The following is an 18576-nucleotide window of genomic DNA, read 5'->3' on the forward strand; positions in this document are numbered from 1 at the left end:
AGACCATCAATTTCCAATGATATTAAAGTACAATTCTGAACATTACTGATATACTGAGTGGCAAGTCAAGATATCTGCTGGGTTTTTATTGTTTGGTTAATAGCACCACCTGCTGGACAGGTTTAATGTTGCTTGACTGAGCAGGATGGGAGAATAAAAGATGCCAAACTTAGGGTCGGTTTCCCGGACATCTCCATTGAACATGCTTTTTACTCTAGGACTAGGCTTCATCTGTGTCCGGGAAACCGGCCCATATAGTTCAATTAGCAAGTAAGTAACACTACCTGTTCCATGATACTGAGGAAAATGACATTGAGACAGAGAACCAATTGAGAAAAAAAATCAATGGTTCTGAATGACAACCAACATACATTAACAGCATACATCATGATTAATGTGAATATATAAGATTAAAACATTGCACTTAAAAAAATATGAATGCATTGAATTGTAATTCACAACATCTTCTGAAGATCAAATCAATCAAATCATTGTACATAAAAACAGAGCAGAATGAATCATCACATCTGGGGACCATCACCATCAGCATGACTAGTATCTATGTGGACCCTACTACAGTTTAACCAGCTCAGCTATAGACTACACCAGCATGACTAGTATCTATGTGGACCCTACTACAGTTTAACCAGCTCAGCTATAGACTACACCAGCATGACTAGTATCTATGTGGACCCTACTACAGTTTAACCAGCTCAGCTATAGACTACACCAGCATGACTAGTATCTATGTGGACCCTACTACAGTTTAACCAGCTCAGCTATAGACTACACCAGCATGACTAGTATCTATGTGGACCCTACTACAGTTTAACCAGCTCAGCTATAGACTACACCAGCATGACTAGTATCTATGTGGACCCTACTACAGTTTAACCAGCTCAGCTATAGACTACACCAGCATGACTAGTATCTATGTGGACCCTACTACAGTTTAACCAGCTCAGCTATAGACTACACCAGCATGACTAGTATCTATGTGGACCCTACTACAGTTTAACCAGCTCAGCTATAGACTACACCAGCATGACTAGTATCTATGTGGACCCTACTACAGTTTAACCAGCTCAGCTATAGACTACACCAGCATGACTAGTATCTATGTGGACCCTACTACAGTTTAACCAGCTCAGCTATAGACTACACCAGCATGACTAGTATCTATGTGGACCCTACTACAGTTTAACCAGCTCAGCTATAGACTACACCAGCATGACTAGTATCTATGTGGACCCTACTACAGTTTAACCAGCTCAGCTATAGACTACACCAGCATGACTAGTATCTATGTGGACCCTACTACAGTTTAACCAGCTCAGCTATAGACTACACCAGCATGACTAGTATCTATGTGGACCCTACTACAGTTTAACCAGCTCAGCTATAGACTACACCAGCATGACTAGTATCTATGTGGACCCTACTACAGTTTAACCAGCTCAGCAGTACCATTGAGAGAAAACCCAGGATAGAGGGGCTGAGTGAATGTGGTCTGGACTCTGTGGAGGAGGGTCATTGTGTCAGAGACACTGTAGAAGGACAGAGTACCTGCCTTGTGATCCAGGTACACTCCTACTCTGGAGGACTGAGGGCCTGATACTTTAGTCCCAACATTATTGTGTCTGAACCAATAACTACCACTATAACACTGTAAACAGCAGGACTTGTTATTATCTCCAAATCCACCATCTGTCCCTGTTCTGCTGATGTCTTTATATGAGACTGCTGTAACAACCCACTCCCCACTCCACTCCACCTCCCAGTAACAGCGTCCAGACAGACCCTCTCTACACAGAACATGATAGTAGTTGTTGAATCTGTCTGGATGAACAGGATATGGTTGGACTTGGCCTGTATAGGTCACCTTTCTGTTCCCTTCAGACAGAGAGAGGCGTGTGTGTGCTGTGTTTGGGTCCAGTGTGAGCTGACAGGAATCTGGGAGAAGAGCAGAGCAGAGACCAATGAGGGGAGTTAGAACAATAAGTTAAGTCAGATACTGTATCTACCCTGTCTTTGATTAGAGCACAGCAGAGATCAAATCAGAGAAATATGAGGAGTCAGATAGATACCCAGTCTTTGATTAGATCTACTATTGCTATATATTTCTAGAGGGATTGTTAGGAGTGTCAGTAAAAAGAGACTGTTAGTTACTTCAGAATAAAGAGACTCACATTGTAAGAACTGTTCTCTGGTCTTGGGCTCTGGAGGCAGTACAACATCCACTATATTCACTACAGACACACAAACACATTCACAGAGAGAGGGAATGTTATCATCATACCAAATTCCACATGTATATGACTAGTAGGGAACTTTCAATGGTCTAAAGTTGATGATCTTATTATTTTCAACACACCTGTAGTGGAGATCTTGGTCCATTCTCCTTTAAGGACGTCTTCTAGTTTCTCTCTCAGTTCAGACACAGTCTTACTCACATCTCCAAAGTACTGAAGAGGACGGACAACGATGCTGGGTAAGTCTGAAGATACACTGGTACCGGAGAGAGACTGATAACTCTGGAGAGAGAGAGAGAGAGAGAGAGAGAGAGAGAGAGAGAGAGCAGAACCAAATGATTGAGAGTTTTAATTTCATATCACATGTATCAAGGCAGTTGAGTTACCTGGAGGAAATGGATGTGATCCTCTGTGTGTGAGAGCTGCTCCAGCTCAGTGCTTCTCTTCCTCAGCTCAGCTATCTCCTGCTCCAGTTGCTCCAGGAGTCCTTCAGCTTGACTCACTTGAGCCTTCTCTTGGGCTCTGATCAGCTCCTTCACCTCAGAGCGCCTTCTCTCAATGGAGCGGATCAGCTCAGTAAAGATCTTATCACTGTCCTCCACTGCTGCCTGTGCAGAGCTCTGTTAAGAGAGAGAGAGAGAGAGAGAGAGAGAGAGAGAGAGAGAGAGAGAGAGACTGACTTGTCTTACTTTAATGAGCCATCCTCATTACACTAACACCCCCACCCCTAAAAGCACATAGCGTGCCACCACAACCTCCACACAATCACATTATCCAGTACCCAACACCACAGTACAATACACCAACCAGCACCACATTCCAACCGTCCATCCAACCCCTCCTCTCCAGCCGTACAGACAGCCCCCCTGAGCCCCCATACCTCCTGAAACATCTCCACACTGTTGATCATTTTGTACAACTCAAACTCAACCCTAAGGCGTCAACAGTAATGGCATTACCCTGGCAACACAGAAAAAACATGATGAACAGTCTGTCATTGCAGAAAACGGACACCCCTCCCCAACTCCCAGGTCAACCCGAGCCAACCAGCTATTGGTGTCCAGGGCTCCATGTAATACCCTCCACTGGACGACCCCTGACCTTTCCAGCACTGGGAGCTTATAGAGCCCCTCCACCTATACCCTGCCATGCTCTCAGCCCCCACAACCCCCTGCCACTGATGCCCCTTCACTCCCACTAAGCTCAGAGTGTTAAAAGTCAGTAAGTCCTCCAGACTCTCCTGCCAGTCCCCAGTCTCTGCTGTCACTTGCAGTGGTGGAAACGGTGGTGGCCCCTCCTCAGGCTGCTCCAGCCCTCAGTACTGCAGCATAGAAATCAGAGACCCCTGCTGTATTGAGTCTCTCCTGCCGCATGATGAAGATCTGCTGATCCAGCCCCAAACCACCAGCCCTCCTCAACAGAGCACATGCTGGTTCCCTCCAGCCCACCTCCGTACGGTACAGTATCCTCTGCTCCGCTTTGAGTCAGAACGATGGAACTGTCCCTGGTGAATGCCCCTCCCTACCCAGACTGGCCTACTGAGCCCTCCCCACACCTTGACCATACATGAAGCCCCAGCGTACAACATTTGAACACAGGCCACAAAATTCTCCCCACAACCAAAACTACACATTGAACAGATATTCATGGTCCACCCTATCAAAGGCTTTCTCCTGATTATGAACCGATTGTCTGTGATTAGGGGTCCTGATACACAGTTTCCCGTCCATCTTATAGTCCAAACAGAGCAATGCCACAGGCCTCCAGTTCTTTATGTCGCTCAAATCCCCTATTTTGGGCAGGAGAGTCAAAGCCTCCCGTCTACAGCTTAGCGACAGCTCCCCCACCCCGACGCACTCACACAACACACGTTCTGTCCAATAATTCCCCAGAACTTTTTATAAAGATCCACAGGCAGACCGTCTGAGAGACGGCAGCTGAGAGTTTGTGAAAGGCCAGGGAAATGTCTATTTGATTTATCTGTGACAGAGAGAGTTTGGAAAGGTCTGTGAGCAGAACCTGAGAACACCCAGGATCACAGAGTTATGCCCTCTATAAATCAGAGTACAACTCCACAGCCGCAGCCTCATCTCCCCACAACAGAAGTTACCCACCCATCAGGCTCCCTCATCTCCCCACAACAGAAGTTACCCACCCATCAGGCTCCCTCATCTCCCCACAACAGAAGTTACCCACCCATCAGGCTCCCTCATCTCCCCACAACAGAAGTTACCCACCCATCAGGCTCCCTCATCTCCCCCACAACAGAAGTTACCCACCCATCAGGCTCCCTCATCTCCCCACAACAGAAGTTACCCACCCATCAGGCTCCCTCATCTCCCCACAACAGAAGTTACCCACCCATCAGGCTCCCTCATCTCCCCCACAACAGAAGTTACCCACCCATCAGACTCCCTCATCTCCCCACAACAGAAGTTACCCACCCATCAGGCTCCCTCATCTCCCCACAACAGAAGTTACCCACCCATCAGGCTCCCTCATCTCCCCACAACAGAAGTTACCCACCCACCAGGCTCCCTCATCTCCCCACAACAGAAGTTACCCACCCATCAGGCTCCCTCATCTCCCCCACAACAGAAGTTACCCACCCATCAGGCTCCCTCATCTCCCCCACAACAGAAGTTACCCACCCATCAGACAAACGTAAAACAAGGGATTTTCTTGGTTTCCCCACTCTGTTTTTCCAACCCCTCTGGTGAAACAGAGAACTGAGCCCTGTACTATAATATAATATAATGTGCCATTTTGCAGACACTTTTATCCAAAGCGACTTACAGTCATGCGTGCATATATATATATATTATTTTTTTTGTGTATGGGTGGTCCCGGGGATCGAACCCACTACCCTGGCGTTACAAGCGCCGTGCTCTACCAGCTGAGCTACAGAGGACCAGGTGCAGACACATTTATGAAAGCAAAGACAAGGTCATTATTTGGGCTCTAAACACTAACAACCTACCCTTACACACCTCTTTTGCTACCCCTGCACTAAGATTTCTGCCATGGCATTTAAATGTTTTTGGTTGACATATTCCCCCAGTCTTTGCCGCCGTTCATGTTAAGGAAGTCTAACCGTGAAATCTCCATAAGAGGTGGGAGGGAAATCACCACAATCAGAAACCAGTAGAGAAGCCCATAAAGCCGCCATGCCAGAAAAAAACATCAATTTAAGCAGATTCTGAAGACATGCCCTTAAGAACCCATGACACATTTTCTCAGCCTATACCGCTTCCTGGGTGAGAGGACACTAAACCCCTCATTCTTCATCACGTGTTGTACTGACCTTACAAACCTTCCAGGATCAATCAAATAAGACTCCAGCAGAACCTTCTTTTTCCCCTTTAGTCTCCATCAGGAACCTAGAAAGTTCTCTCACCGTATATACTGGGCCCTCAGCCTGACTGGCTGTCAGCTCTGGATCCAATGAGCCGTCTGAAAACGAGACGCCTTGTCCTCCGCTCCCACAGACTCACCTCCCCCCTCTTCCTCCTCCTCCATTGGCACGGTACCGTCCTCCTCCTCCCCAGTCTCTGCCCCCCTGCACTTCCCCCCTGATCAGAGCATCTTCCCCAATGACAGGCAATATTTCCTGGGATGAGCCCACCAAGCCTTCGCCCACCGGAGTCTCTGTTACTACAGAAACCTGCCTCAGCTCATGTAGCCCAGCTGCAACCCTCCCCACCACCGCTTTCTCCACGGCCTGCGCACCACCACTTGGCCATGCACTACTACCGTGTAGCTCAGTTGGTAGAGCATGGCGCTTGCAACACCAGGGTTGTGGGTTCGTTTCACAGGAAAACTCCTCCTGCCTGAGCTTTTTACTGTCCCTTTCCACACTGCTAACGCAAGAGGAAGGACTGAAAAAGCATTTAACACATTACTGTGAAGTAATATAATGATGAGTCATGTTTATTATTACCTGTTTTTATGGTAATGTTTAGAAATTATACTTAATTACTATAATGATTATCAATACGCCTGAACATTAATTCAGTCACCTCTGGTCGACAAAAACGTATTTTCCTAGTATATTAATTGTCAAATTCATCAACCAGCATCGAGCACTCTGCCTTCTCAGGCAAGCGAGGGGCATGTTGAGGTAAATATGCTAACCGCAACGGTTGCATTATGTCATTTATTGGTGGGCTGGAAGATGCAGTGTTTTTTCTTTTCTATTCAGAGGCTATTTACTCCCAATATGAGATAATTTTATATAGAAGGTTTTTATAATGCATGTTTACTAGGGTTGAGGTTAGCGCATCTGAGTAGGGATTATTTGGGTTCAATACCTGTCCTACCTATCAATCATATTGCTGCTTGTAGCCTATAACTGATGATCCCCACACTAGAAACACCCAAAACTATCTGTGCTAGCAAACCCTGCGTTCCACCCCTCCCCTGTGTAACCTTGACGTTTGTTAAGAAACAAATACTTGTCTACGAAAAGAGACATGTTTAACGGATTCCGCTTGGCACCCAGCCGAGAGCACACGGAAACCACTTGCAAATTTACCAAAACTAACCAACTACTTGCGGTCTGTTCGGAAGCAATAAACGGAGGCAGATTAGCCACCACAACTCTTATCGAAAGAGGCGACATCTGCACCAACACACCCCTCACAACAAGACAAACCTTTTTCATTAACACAACCACCGCCTGGTTCATTCTGGATGCAGAGTCCAGATGTTCCGCTCCAACCTGTTCGCCGACCATGAGCAAAACTTCCTCCACACCTTTCTCCGGAACGGACCCGAAGCGACAGCGTTTCTTCTCCACTCGGTTGAGGCCATCACGCCGCCCTAACAAACTACCCCTACTCCCCCCTCAACTCTAAACGATAAACAGTGGAAACCAATAAACAAACCCTCCACCATGAGAAAATACATTCAGAAAATACGCAAGAACCAAAAGAAAAAAGAATAGTAGCCATCCTCAAGAAACACAAATCTCTCACACAAACAACTTCTTCTTCTATGATATAATGGCGGTCCACAAACCAACGTTAAAGGTGCATGCCGCCACCTACTGTGCTGGAGTGTGTGGTCAATCACGGTTTCCAACATTTCTGAATCCTCCTACCTAACTCAGTACTTCTGAGAAAATAAAGAAGAGCCCTACTAACTTCTAATAGACCCTCCACCATCCCCAAAATCCCTTCCAACCCCCCCAACCTCAAACCGTTACAATACTGTACATAGACATAATGTAACGGTTCTTCTTCTTTGGTGTTTAACGGCGGTTGGCATCCAATATGTTGCATTACCGCCCCCAACTGGACTATAATATAAATCCATTATACTTTGTGACACAAAATGGGAAAAGGGGAAATTATAATAATAATAAAAAAACACCCTTCCAACTAACCCTACACTCATTAAATACCCACTACCCCATTCCACTACTTTGACCCTATCTGCTCCTGCACCATGCCAACGGCCTGGGAGGACGGGACACCACCACTCAACACACCCTGTAACTCTTCTGAAGTCTAATCTTGTATGCCCAAATACTACTCTGCAGCTGCCACCACAACATCTATTTTCTGTGATTTACGTTCCATTTCTACGGTACAGTTGATAACCATTGCTATGAATGCTAAGAAGCTAACTTTACTGAAGCATATATCACTCGTTGGCCTATCCCTCTGTGCTGGCACAGATCTACTACTCACAGGGATCCTCTCAGGATCTCTCACCCTTGACCCATCCTCCTCTACTTCCTTCACTGCCTCAGCATACGACACCTTCTGCACTACTCTGACTCTAGCCACCTCAACCTGCCTCTCTCGCACCGGACACTTCAGATCCCCAGCAACATGGGCATCCCAACAGTTGACACACACAACTTTATCGACCGAAACTACACAATCCTCTATCCCATGCCCTCCTGCACACTTCCCACATCTTGGAATCTCCCTCCTACAAACTGCTGCAACATGACCATAAACGTTGCACCTGAATCAGCACAGTGGATTCGCCACAAAAGCTCTTTCAGGATAACTGATATATCCTAACATTACTTTGTCGGGTAAAGACTCAAAACTCAAAAGGACTGACAGTGACTCCTCTGTTTCACCACGCTCACCACCGGGTCTGCGTCCCACCAAACGAAACACAAACAAATATCACTACAGGTTACCTTCACTGATTCAACTGCACCCAACTCCTTTCCCACCCACCCTGAAACCACAAACGGATCTGCCAAAAGGTATGGATCCACTTTGTCCAACAATGTATCTCCTACTGCACCAGATTCTTCTTTATCATGTCCATTGATGCCAGGCTCTGGTTCTGAGCTCTTCACCACACCTTCTACCTCACTTAACTCTCCCTCATTCATTTCCATTTCACCTCCAGAACTCAGTCTGGCGAATGGCTCACTCTGTTTGCACTTGAGTTATAACATTTGAAAGTCTCTATTCCATTGAAACTTTTGTGAGTGTAATGTTTACTGTTAATTTCTGGTTGTTTATTTCACTTTTGTTTATTATTTATTTCACTTGCTGTGGCAATGTAAACATATGTTTCCCATGCCAATAAAGCCCTTTGAATTCAATTCAATTCAATTGAGAGAGAGAGAGAGAGAGAGAGAGAGAGAGAGAGAGAGAGAGAGAGAGAGAGAGAGAGAGAGAGAGAGAGAGAGAGAGAGAGAGCTCCATGTTAATGTATAGGGGACATGAGTCGGTCATGGTTACTCATGGTTATGTGATGAGGTGGCCCCGCCTTCGACTTCAAAATCAGTGTCGGCCCTCAGCCCAATAGGGAATGTCCTCTTGGTGAAACGGTCAAGATGTTGGTTTCTCCCTCAGTAGACCCGGGTTCATATTCCGCCGGTTACATTAAGCAGTCTATTCTCTGAAAGGGGTCCAGACAGCCTGTTCCCAACAGTGGAGCCAGTGGGATTGGATAGGGGCATCTCTCTCTCTCTCTCTGACTGGAGGAGAGAAGTGAAATGCTGTGTCTCCTCTGGTCAACAATACTCACCTTGAGACACTCCACAGCCTGTTGGAGCTCCTTCAGCTCCTTCTCTCTCTCCTGGAATCTCTGCTGGACTTTCTGCTGACTCATCCCCAGCTGCCTCTGTGGAGAATCACTCTTCAATGAGCTATCAAGCTTTATTTGTCCAGTAGATCAATAGTATAGTAATGGGACATAGGGCACATTGAAGATAGGGATTAAAATGTTGAGGAAGTGTCTGTGTGAAATTATATTATTAAGTTGTTATGTGAATGATTATAGTTTTAACAGTGCACAAAACACGGGAGCTGATTGGGTGTTTGATAACGAATGATAATGGTGTTTGACTTTAGAAAATGGTGATACATTTGGAGAATCTGGGTTAGCATATCTATATAATCAAGGTTTGTGTTCATATTTGTTCTGCCGTGGATCGATATCACTTGAATGATCTCATATTCAAACAACCTTAATTCCTACTGTATCTTTAATTATTTGTTTATCAGACAGTCACCAACAAGTAGTTCTGGTCTTACCTGTTTCTCAGTCCTCTCTGCTGCAGCTGACACTGTTTCATGGCCTTTATGTTCATCCATCACACACAGCAGACAGATACACTGCTGATCGGTACGACAGAAAACCTCCAGCAGTTTGTCATGATCAGAGCAGATCTTCTCCTGTAGTTGTGCGGTGGCTTTGACCAGCTTGTGCTTCTTCAAAGCAGGAGATTCATAGTGAGATTGGAGGTGAGTCTCACAGTAAGAGGCCAGACACGCCAGACAGGACATGAGGGCTTTCTGATTTCTGGTCCCAGTGCAGACATCACACGCCACATCTCCAGGTCCAGCATAGCACAAAGCAGGAGGGGGAGCAGCCTGGAGTCCTGTCTTCTTCAGTTTCTCCACCAACTCAGCCAACATTTTATTTTTCCTCAGATTAGGCCTTGGAGTGAAGGTCTCTCTGCACTGAGGACAGCTATAGACCCCTTTCAGAACATCCTGATCCCAGCAGCCCTCAATACAGCTTCTACAGTAACTGTGTCCACAGGGAATAGCCACTGGCTCCTTCAGTAGATCCAGACAGACAGAACAACAGAACTGGTCCTGGTCCAGCAAAACTCCCTGCTGAGCCATTTGGACGGTTGTTCACTCTCACACAGACAGACGACACAGAGAATCAGATAAGTTTCGTTTCCACAGAAGAGAGTTTGTGAGAGGGGGAGGGACTTCCTGGTTCTACCAGAGGGGTGGGGTTAGAGGGAGGGAGGGGTTAGAGGGAGAGTGAGAGAGAGAGAGAGAGAGAGAGAGAGAGAGAGAGAGAGAGAGAGAGAGAGAGAGAGAGAGAGAGAGAGAGAGAGAGAGAGGGAGAGAACTGTACACAATGTTAATAGAGACAAAGATTTGTGTTCCTAGGTTAGAGCCCTTAATATGGAATACATTAAATAGAGTGGTTAGAATACATAAAGGGTAACAGTTTCTATGAAGTACATTTGTATAATGCTTTTAATTAATTTTGTAATGCCTTAAACTTGTGCTATGACACTAACTATAACCATCCATAATAACTAATACGTGGTTGTAAAACTGTACAATGTGTTATAGATAATTAGCTACAATGGGGGAGGGGGGACTTGAAATGGATACAATGTACTGTAGCTGAAATGAATACCGTATGTATTGACTGATCATTGAGAATGATGTAACACTTTACATTACAGTGTGTTTATTGGTGTGTAATTATTCCTGTTAGTCCAGTGGTGTAAAAGTACTGTGATGCCTCATTCTTCCACTGTACTAGCAGCAGTAACCCTAGCCAGTAATAAGGCTACTGGAATGGAAAGTGTTACAGGAAATATAAAGGAAGGATTTATACACGTCATCTATGATATACTCTATGTAATGATATGTCTATGTCTTCTATATGGTGTTCTATACTGTATGTAATGATATGTCTATGTATTCTATATGGTGTTCTATACTGTATGTAATGATATGTCTATATCTTCTAGATGGTGTTCTATACTGTATGTAATGATATGTCTATGTCTTCTAGATGGTGTTCTATACTGTATGTAATGATATGTATATGTCTTCTATATGGTTTTCTATACTGTATGTAATGATATGTCTATGTTTTCTATATGGTGTTCTATACTCTATGTAATGATATGTCTATGTCTTCTATATGGTGTTCTATACTGTATGTAATGATATGTCTATGTCTTCTATATGGTGTTCTATACTGTATGTAATGATATGTCTATGTCTTCTATATGGTGTTCTATACTCTATGTAATGATATGTCTATATCTTCTAGATGGTGTTCTATACTGTATGTAATGATATGTCTATGTCTTCTAGATGGTGTTCTATACTGTATGTAATGATATGTATATGTCTTCTATATGGTTTTCTATACTGTATGTAATGATATGTCTATGTCTTCTATATGGTGTTCTATACTGTATGTAATGATATGTCTATGTCTTCTAGATGGTGTTCTATACTGTATGTAATGATATGTCTATGTCTTCTATATGGTGTTCTATACTGTATGTAATGATATGTCTATGTCTTCTAGATGGTGTTCTATACTGTATGAATTCTGAGGATTTTAAATGTGAATCTATAATCATGCTTCCCTTTCAATGTCAATGTGTATTTGTAACATTCTAACCCTGTTTACAATAGTGCTTTGACGAAGAAGCTTTCTCCAAAACGTGTCAGCAAGTAATATCACTGAAGGGAATTAATCTGCCGTCCTGCACCTTATTTTACAAACAGTGAGCAGGAGAGGGTGGTGACCTGGGGGATCTGAGGTACTGGAATGCATAAAAATATATATATCCTTTATGATAAAGCATTGCATTCATATCATCACATTTGGGTAGTGGCATAGAGCAGTAGAGTAGAGGCACTTCCAGAAGTTGGACACATGGGGGACATTTTTAGTAGCTTAATGGCCGAGAAAATGTTGGCCTTTTAGAAACGCATTTCATGCAATTCTATGTGATTTTACATGACGAGACTTTGGAGTATTTGTTAATACCACACAAATGATGGAAATGGCAGGCTACACTGACAAACTGAGAATCAGAGATCAATAAAAACGACCTTGTCTTGAATCCATCAATAGCCGAGGCCTAGGTGTGTGGAGACACATATTGTAGGCTACAATATGAGGAGGAAATTATAGTCCTAAAAATGCTTTCCATTTTCACTGACTCACCCAACGATGCACAGCTCCCTCACTGGTGATGGCCGATGCACTCGTGCCAAAAGCCTATCTCTCTCTCTCTCTCTTTTGTAAAACAATATTTGGAAGTTGATCCAATATTTTGGTGGCCTCCAGCATAGAGTCTAAATAAATGATGAAGTGCAACGCTTGAGAGATGAGAGTTCAGGCTCCTGTCTATCAGAGCAGAGAGGGAGAGAGATCATAGAAAGTGAATCTCATTCTAGTTATGTGAGAGATACAGGCGTGCTTCTCACACAGCCACTGTCACGCGTCGGCCACGCGTTTGTCTCCAACATATACTATGCCCACATACTCAAGTGTAGCTGTGGGGCTTACAAGTCTGAATTTCTTACAGCCTAATTTTCAAGACATCAATGTACAGCAACATTTTTAGGTGTCACTGCAGAACACCCTCCATATGCATATGAACAGATACTCAGAGGTGGGGCTTACAAGACTCACATTTCATATACTCAGAGGTGGGGCTTACAATACTCACATTTCATATACTCAGAGGTGGGGCTTACAATACTCACATTTCATATACTTTTCAAGACATCACTGTAGGACAAACATTTGATTTGATATCAGAATATACTTCAAATAAAATAAATCAATGTATGCTACAGCAGAACACATATTATAGTATATAGGCCTCCTGCCTATCTGATAATATGAAGCGCATATTCAGATTAACTTCACAGGACAGAACAAGTTTGTAAAGTTTTCCAGAACCTTCCACAACACGGCCATTTCCTGGTGCGTCTTCTCCTCCCTATCTCTTGTTTTGCTCCTGGTGTCTGTGACACATCTGGGTCCTTTAGCAATCCATGACCTCACATAGGGGACTGGGTTGAATTTGGTCAGGGGTGGGCCAACAAGGTTCAGAAAGAGTAGCCCTGATATGGTGGAGGTATGCAGAGAGGCGCGGGTTGAGGTGCAAATCAGATTCATTTGAGAAAATCCCTGCTGGCCTTCTGCACTGGAGATGGGGATGGTGCTGACCACCATCAACATCTCTTTAAGTCCATCTGGAGATGGGGATGGTGCTGACCTCCATCAACATCTCTTTAAGTCCATCTGGAGATGGGGATGGTGCTGACCTCCATCAACATCTCTTTAAGTCCATCTGGAGATGGGGATGGTGCTGACCTCCATCAACATCTCTTTAAGTCCATCTGGAGATGGGGATGGTACTGACCTCCATCAACATCTCTTTAAGTCCATCTGGAGATGGGGATGGTGCTGACCTCCATCAACATCTCTTTAAGTCCATCTGGAAAGTCTCCTTTATCATTACCATCAGTGTCCCTGTACTGCCTGTAGGCCCGTATGACCGTACGTGGACTGCCAATGCCAAACCTCTGGCAGAGAGATTCTATCACTGTTTCTCCATACAGTGCTCCTGCATCCTCTGGCCAGTATTGAGCATAAAGCACCTTCAGCTCCTCTATGAACTGGCTGTATCCTGTATTGTCCACTGGTGACTGCCCTGTGTGCAGTAATAACACCATCACTTCCCTGGTGACTGCCCTGTGTGCAGTAATAACACCCTCACTTCCCTGGTGACTGCCCTGTGTGCAGTAATAACACCCTCACTTCCCTGGTGACTGCCCTGTGTGCAGTAATAACACCATCACTTCCCTGGTGACTGCCCTGTGTGCAGTAATAACACCCTCACTTCCCTGGTGACTGCCCTGTGTGCAGTAATAACACCCTCACTTCCCTGGTGACTGCCCTGTGTGCAGTAATAACACCATCACTTCCCTGGTGACTGCCCTGTGTGCAGTAATAACACCCTCACTTCCCTGGTGACTGCCCTGTGTGCAGTAATAACACCCTCACTTCCCTGGTGACTGCCCTGTGTGCAGTAATAACACCCTCACTTCCCTGGTGACTGCCCTGTGTGCAGTAATAACACCATCACTTCCCTGGTGACTGCCCTGTGTGCAGTAATAACACCATCACTTCCCTGGTGACTGCCCTGTGTGCAGTAATAACACCCTCACTTCCCTGGTGACTGCCCTGTGTGCAGTAATAACACCATTACTTCCCTGGTGACTGCCCTGTGTGCAGTAATAACACCATCACTTCCCTGGTGACTGCCCTGTGTGCAGTAATAACACCCTCACTTCCCTGGTGACTGCCCTGTGTGCAGTAATAACACCCTCACTTCCCTGGTGACTGCCCTGTGTGCAGTAATAACACCCTCACTTCCCTGGTGACTGCCCTGTGTGCAGTAATAACACCCTCACTTCCCTGGTGACTGCCCTGTGTGCAGTAATAACACCATCACTTCCCTGGTGACTGCCCTGTGTGCAGTAATAACACCCTCACTTCCCTGGTGACTGCCCTGTGTGCAGTAATAACACCCTCACTTCCCTGGTGACTGCCCTGTGTGCAGTAATAACACCCTCACTTCCCTGGTGAAAGTCCTGTGTGCAGTAATAACACCATCACTAATAGTAATAATTGTGTAGTCTCTCTTTTGGAGCTCGAGTGACAATTCAGATAGTTGTTGAAGTGCATAGTTCCCCATACTGACCAATCCCCTGTCTACAACACACAGACTCCCTCTGTTCTATGGGGTGTCCCTCTAAAACGGCTCCCTCTGAAACTGAATAAACATCCTCTCAGGTTCCACTTGAAAACATTAGCAAAGTCATAATTCATCATACACTACAAAGTGCTTGTGAAGAGCCGGGTAATTTCTCATTTTTTGGGCCATTGTTTGGGCATGTTCAAAACCCTTTATTCTGAGGGCTCTTTGTTGGTTTTTTACCTCTGAAGCAGAACATGTTACTGTACATTCCACCCACTCCTTTGCTAGTTTCAACCCTCCAGTCTTTTCTGGGCCCAAGCTCCCTACCTTTTTGCATGTTGTACAGCCCAGCTTTGAATTTTGCATAAATTTGCTTGGTCTTGAACTGAGCCTCTGTCCAAATTGCACCTGCTCCGGGCACTGCCACCCCCCCCCCCCCCCCCCCTGCACTTCGTCGGTGGATGGACATATGTAGAAATAAGAGAGCAGGTCTGAAATCAGTGGGGAAGGATTAGGATGATTGCACAGAAGGATCCCCGCACTTTTACATGATGGTGTTTCTAGGAGGTGGGAGAAATAACCAGGAGGCAACTTGATTTAACTCTGATCGCTTTTTTAAATGTTTACAGTTTAAACAGTAAACAAATTGTATAAATAATGCGTGAGGTACCGGAGCCGGGCAAATAGGTGCTGGAACAAATGAGGTCAAATCTGAGAGGTGCCAGATCCGGCTCAAATTAAGCACTGGAACCCAGGTCTGGAGTGTATGACGATGGTGTATTGGTACTGAATATACCAGAGATGGAGACAAGACTGATTGGAACAGAACCAGTGAGACCCAGACCAAGACTCAACCACTAGAGACCTCTAGACCCATGTGTCCAACCTGTTAGGAGACCAATAGTTTAAATGTGTCTCACCTGTAAGGAGACCTAGACCAGTTTAAATGTGTCTTACCTGTAAGGAGACCTAGACCAGTTTAAATGTGGACAAATGAGCCCCAGAGTGTGAACATTAATGCTAGTGTGATGATGATGCTGTCAGTACAGCATAGTGTGGTGAGTTTCAGAGTTGGTCATGAGTCCTCATAGGGGATGGTTTCATTCTATGGAGTAGCAGTGGTCTTCATGACATTGTGCATGTTTTAGATCAAATCCATTGCGGTGAACTGCACAGACTCACTAATCTACAAATCCCCTTGCATCTTAAATAATGACTCACTAAGGGGGCTTTCACACTAAATTGGTTTGGAGCTGGGGGGTTTTTTCGAACTTGTTTGGACTGGTGTGAACACCATTCGCACTCGGGAGCGCACCAAACAATGCACCTAGGTTGGCTCCAAAGGAGTGGTCTCGTTCCGTTTCCATTCATACCCCTTGGTGCTGTAGTACCGTGGTGTGATTTGCTGCAGGTGTCAACGCAGTCCGGACCAAACACAGGAAAAGATCCAAGCATACAGTATTATTGGTTGTTTGACTGTGAGCATTTGATCAAATGCACTCATTATAATATATTGATATCTCTGAAACATGTTGTGAATAGCAGTACATTGATGAGCGCATCTGTAAGGGGCTTAATACAGTTGTATTCCAGACACTAGGTGGCAGCCCACGGGGAATAAAGAAGAAAAGTTAAAGTGGACTGGGGGAGAGGAAGAAAAACTAACAACAAATGCTGTTACAGTATCTCACAAAAGTGAGTACACCCATCACATTTTTGTAAATATTTGAGTATATCTTTTCATGTGACATCACTGAAGAAATGACACTTTGCTACAATGTAAAGTAGTGAGTGTACAGCTTGTATAACAGTGTACATTTGCTGTCCCCTCAAAATAACTCAACACACAGCCATTCATGTCTAAACCGCTGGCAACAAAAGTGAGTACACCCCTAAGTGAAAATCTCCAAATTGGGCCCAATTAGCCATTTTCCCTCCCCGGTGTCATGTGACTCGTTAGTGTTACAAGGTCTCAGGTGTGAATGGGGAGCAGGTGTGTTACATTTGGTGTCATCGCTCTCACACTCCCTTATCTGGTCACTGGAAGTTCAACATGGCACCTCATGGCAAAGAACTCTCTGAGGATCTGAAAAAAAGAATTGTTGCTCTACATAAAGATGGCCTGGGCTATAAGAAGATTGGCAAGACCCTGAAACTGAGCTAAGATTCAACCACTAGAGACCTCTAGACCCTAAATAGAGTGGTTAGAATATATAAAGGGTAACAGTTGCTCACCTGTAAGGAGACCTAGACCAGTTTAAATGTGTCTCACCTGTAAGGAGACCTAGACCAGTTTAAATGTGGACAAATGAGCCCCAGAGTGTGAACATTAATGCTAGTGTGATGATGATGCTGTCAGTACAGCATAGGGGTAGTACAGCATAGCATCTCCTCCCTTTCTGCATCCTTTGACTCTCTGTGTCCCCTATCCTCCCGGCCGGCTCGGTCCTCCCCTCCAGCTCCGTGGCTTGATGACTCATTGCGAGCTCACAGAACAGAGCTCCGGGCAGCGGAGCGGAAATGGAAGAAAACTAAATTCCCTGCCGACCTGGCATCTTTTCACTCCCTCCTCTCTACATTTTCTTCATCTGTTTCTGCTGCTAAGGCCACCTTCTACCACTCTAAATTCCAAGCATCTGCCTCTAACCCTAGGAAGCTCTTTGCCACATTTTCCTCCCTCCTGAATCCTCCCCCCCCCCCCCCCCCCCTCCTCTCTCTCTGTGGATGACTTCGTCAACCACTTTGAAAAGAAGGTTGACGACATCCGATCCTTGTTTGTTAAGTCTAATGACACTGCTGGTCCTTCTCACACTGCCCTACCCTATGCTTTGACTTCTTTCTCCCCTCTCTCTCCAGATAAGATCCTGCGACTTGTGACTGCAGGCCGCCCAACAACCTGCCCGCTTGACCCCATCCCCTCCTCCCTTCTCCAGACCATCTCCGGTGACCTTCTCCCCTACCTCACCTCGCTGATCAACTCATCCTTGACCGCTGGCCATGTCCCTTCCGTCTTCAAGAGAGCGAGAGTTACTCCCCTTCTCAAAAAACCAACACTCGACCCCACTGATGTCAACAACTACAGACCAGTATCCCTTCTTTCTTTTCTTTCCAAAACTATTGAGCGTGCCGTCTTTAGCCAACTCTCTTGCTATCTCTCTCAGAATGACCTTCTTGACCCAAACCAATCAGGTTTCAGGACTGGTCATTCAACTGAGACTGCTCTTCTCTGTGTCACAGAGACTCTCCGCACTGCTAAAGCTAACTCTCTCTCCTCTGCTCTTGTCCTTCTAGACCTGTCTGCTGCCTTTGATACTGTGAACCATCAGATCCTCCTCTCCACCCTCTCCGAAATGGGCATCTCCGGCGCGGCTCACTCCTGGATTGCGTCCTACCTGACCGGTCGCTCCTACCAAGTGGCGTGGCGGGAAGCTGTCTCCGCACCACGTGCTCTCACCACTGGTGTCCCCCAGGGATCGGTTCTGGGCCCTCTCCTTTTCTCCCTATACACCAAGTCACTTGGCTCTGTCATATCCTCACATGGTCTCTCCTATCATTGCTACGCTGACG

General features: G+C 45.4%; 1 pseudogene across 1 annotated transcript in view; it reads right to left on the reverse strand.

Annotated features, from left to right (window-relative positions):
* Window positions 1-72: 72 nt before the first annotated feature.
* The window catches only part of LOC311115941 (tripartite motif-containing protein 16-like), a 34142-nt pseudogene continuing 15638 nt past the window's right edge, over window positions 73-18576 (reverse strand). The window contains exons 4-9 of the transcript in view: window positions 9767-10366; window positions 9258-9353; window positions 2639-2872; window positions 2375-2534; window positions 2190-2249; window positions 73-1953 (exon numbers count right to left, since the gene is read on the reverse strand). The product of the transcript in view is annotated as a tripartite motif-containing protein 16-like (transcript). The remainder of the gene's footprint in view (window positions 1954-2189; window positions 2250-2374; window positions 2535-2638; window positions 2873-9257; window positions 9354-9766; window positions 10367-18576) is intronic.

The sequence above is a fragment of the Coregonus lavaretus genome, assembly GCF_964263955.1.
Source record: "Coregonus lavaretus genome assembly, contig: HAP1_SCAFFOLD_3187, whole genome shotgun sequence".
Lineage (NCBI taxonomy): Eukaryota > Metazoa > Chordata > Actinopteri > Salmoniformes > Salmonidae > Coregonus > Coregonus lavaretus.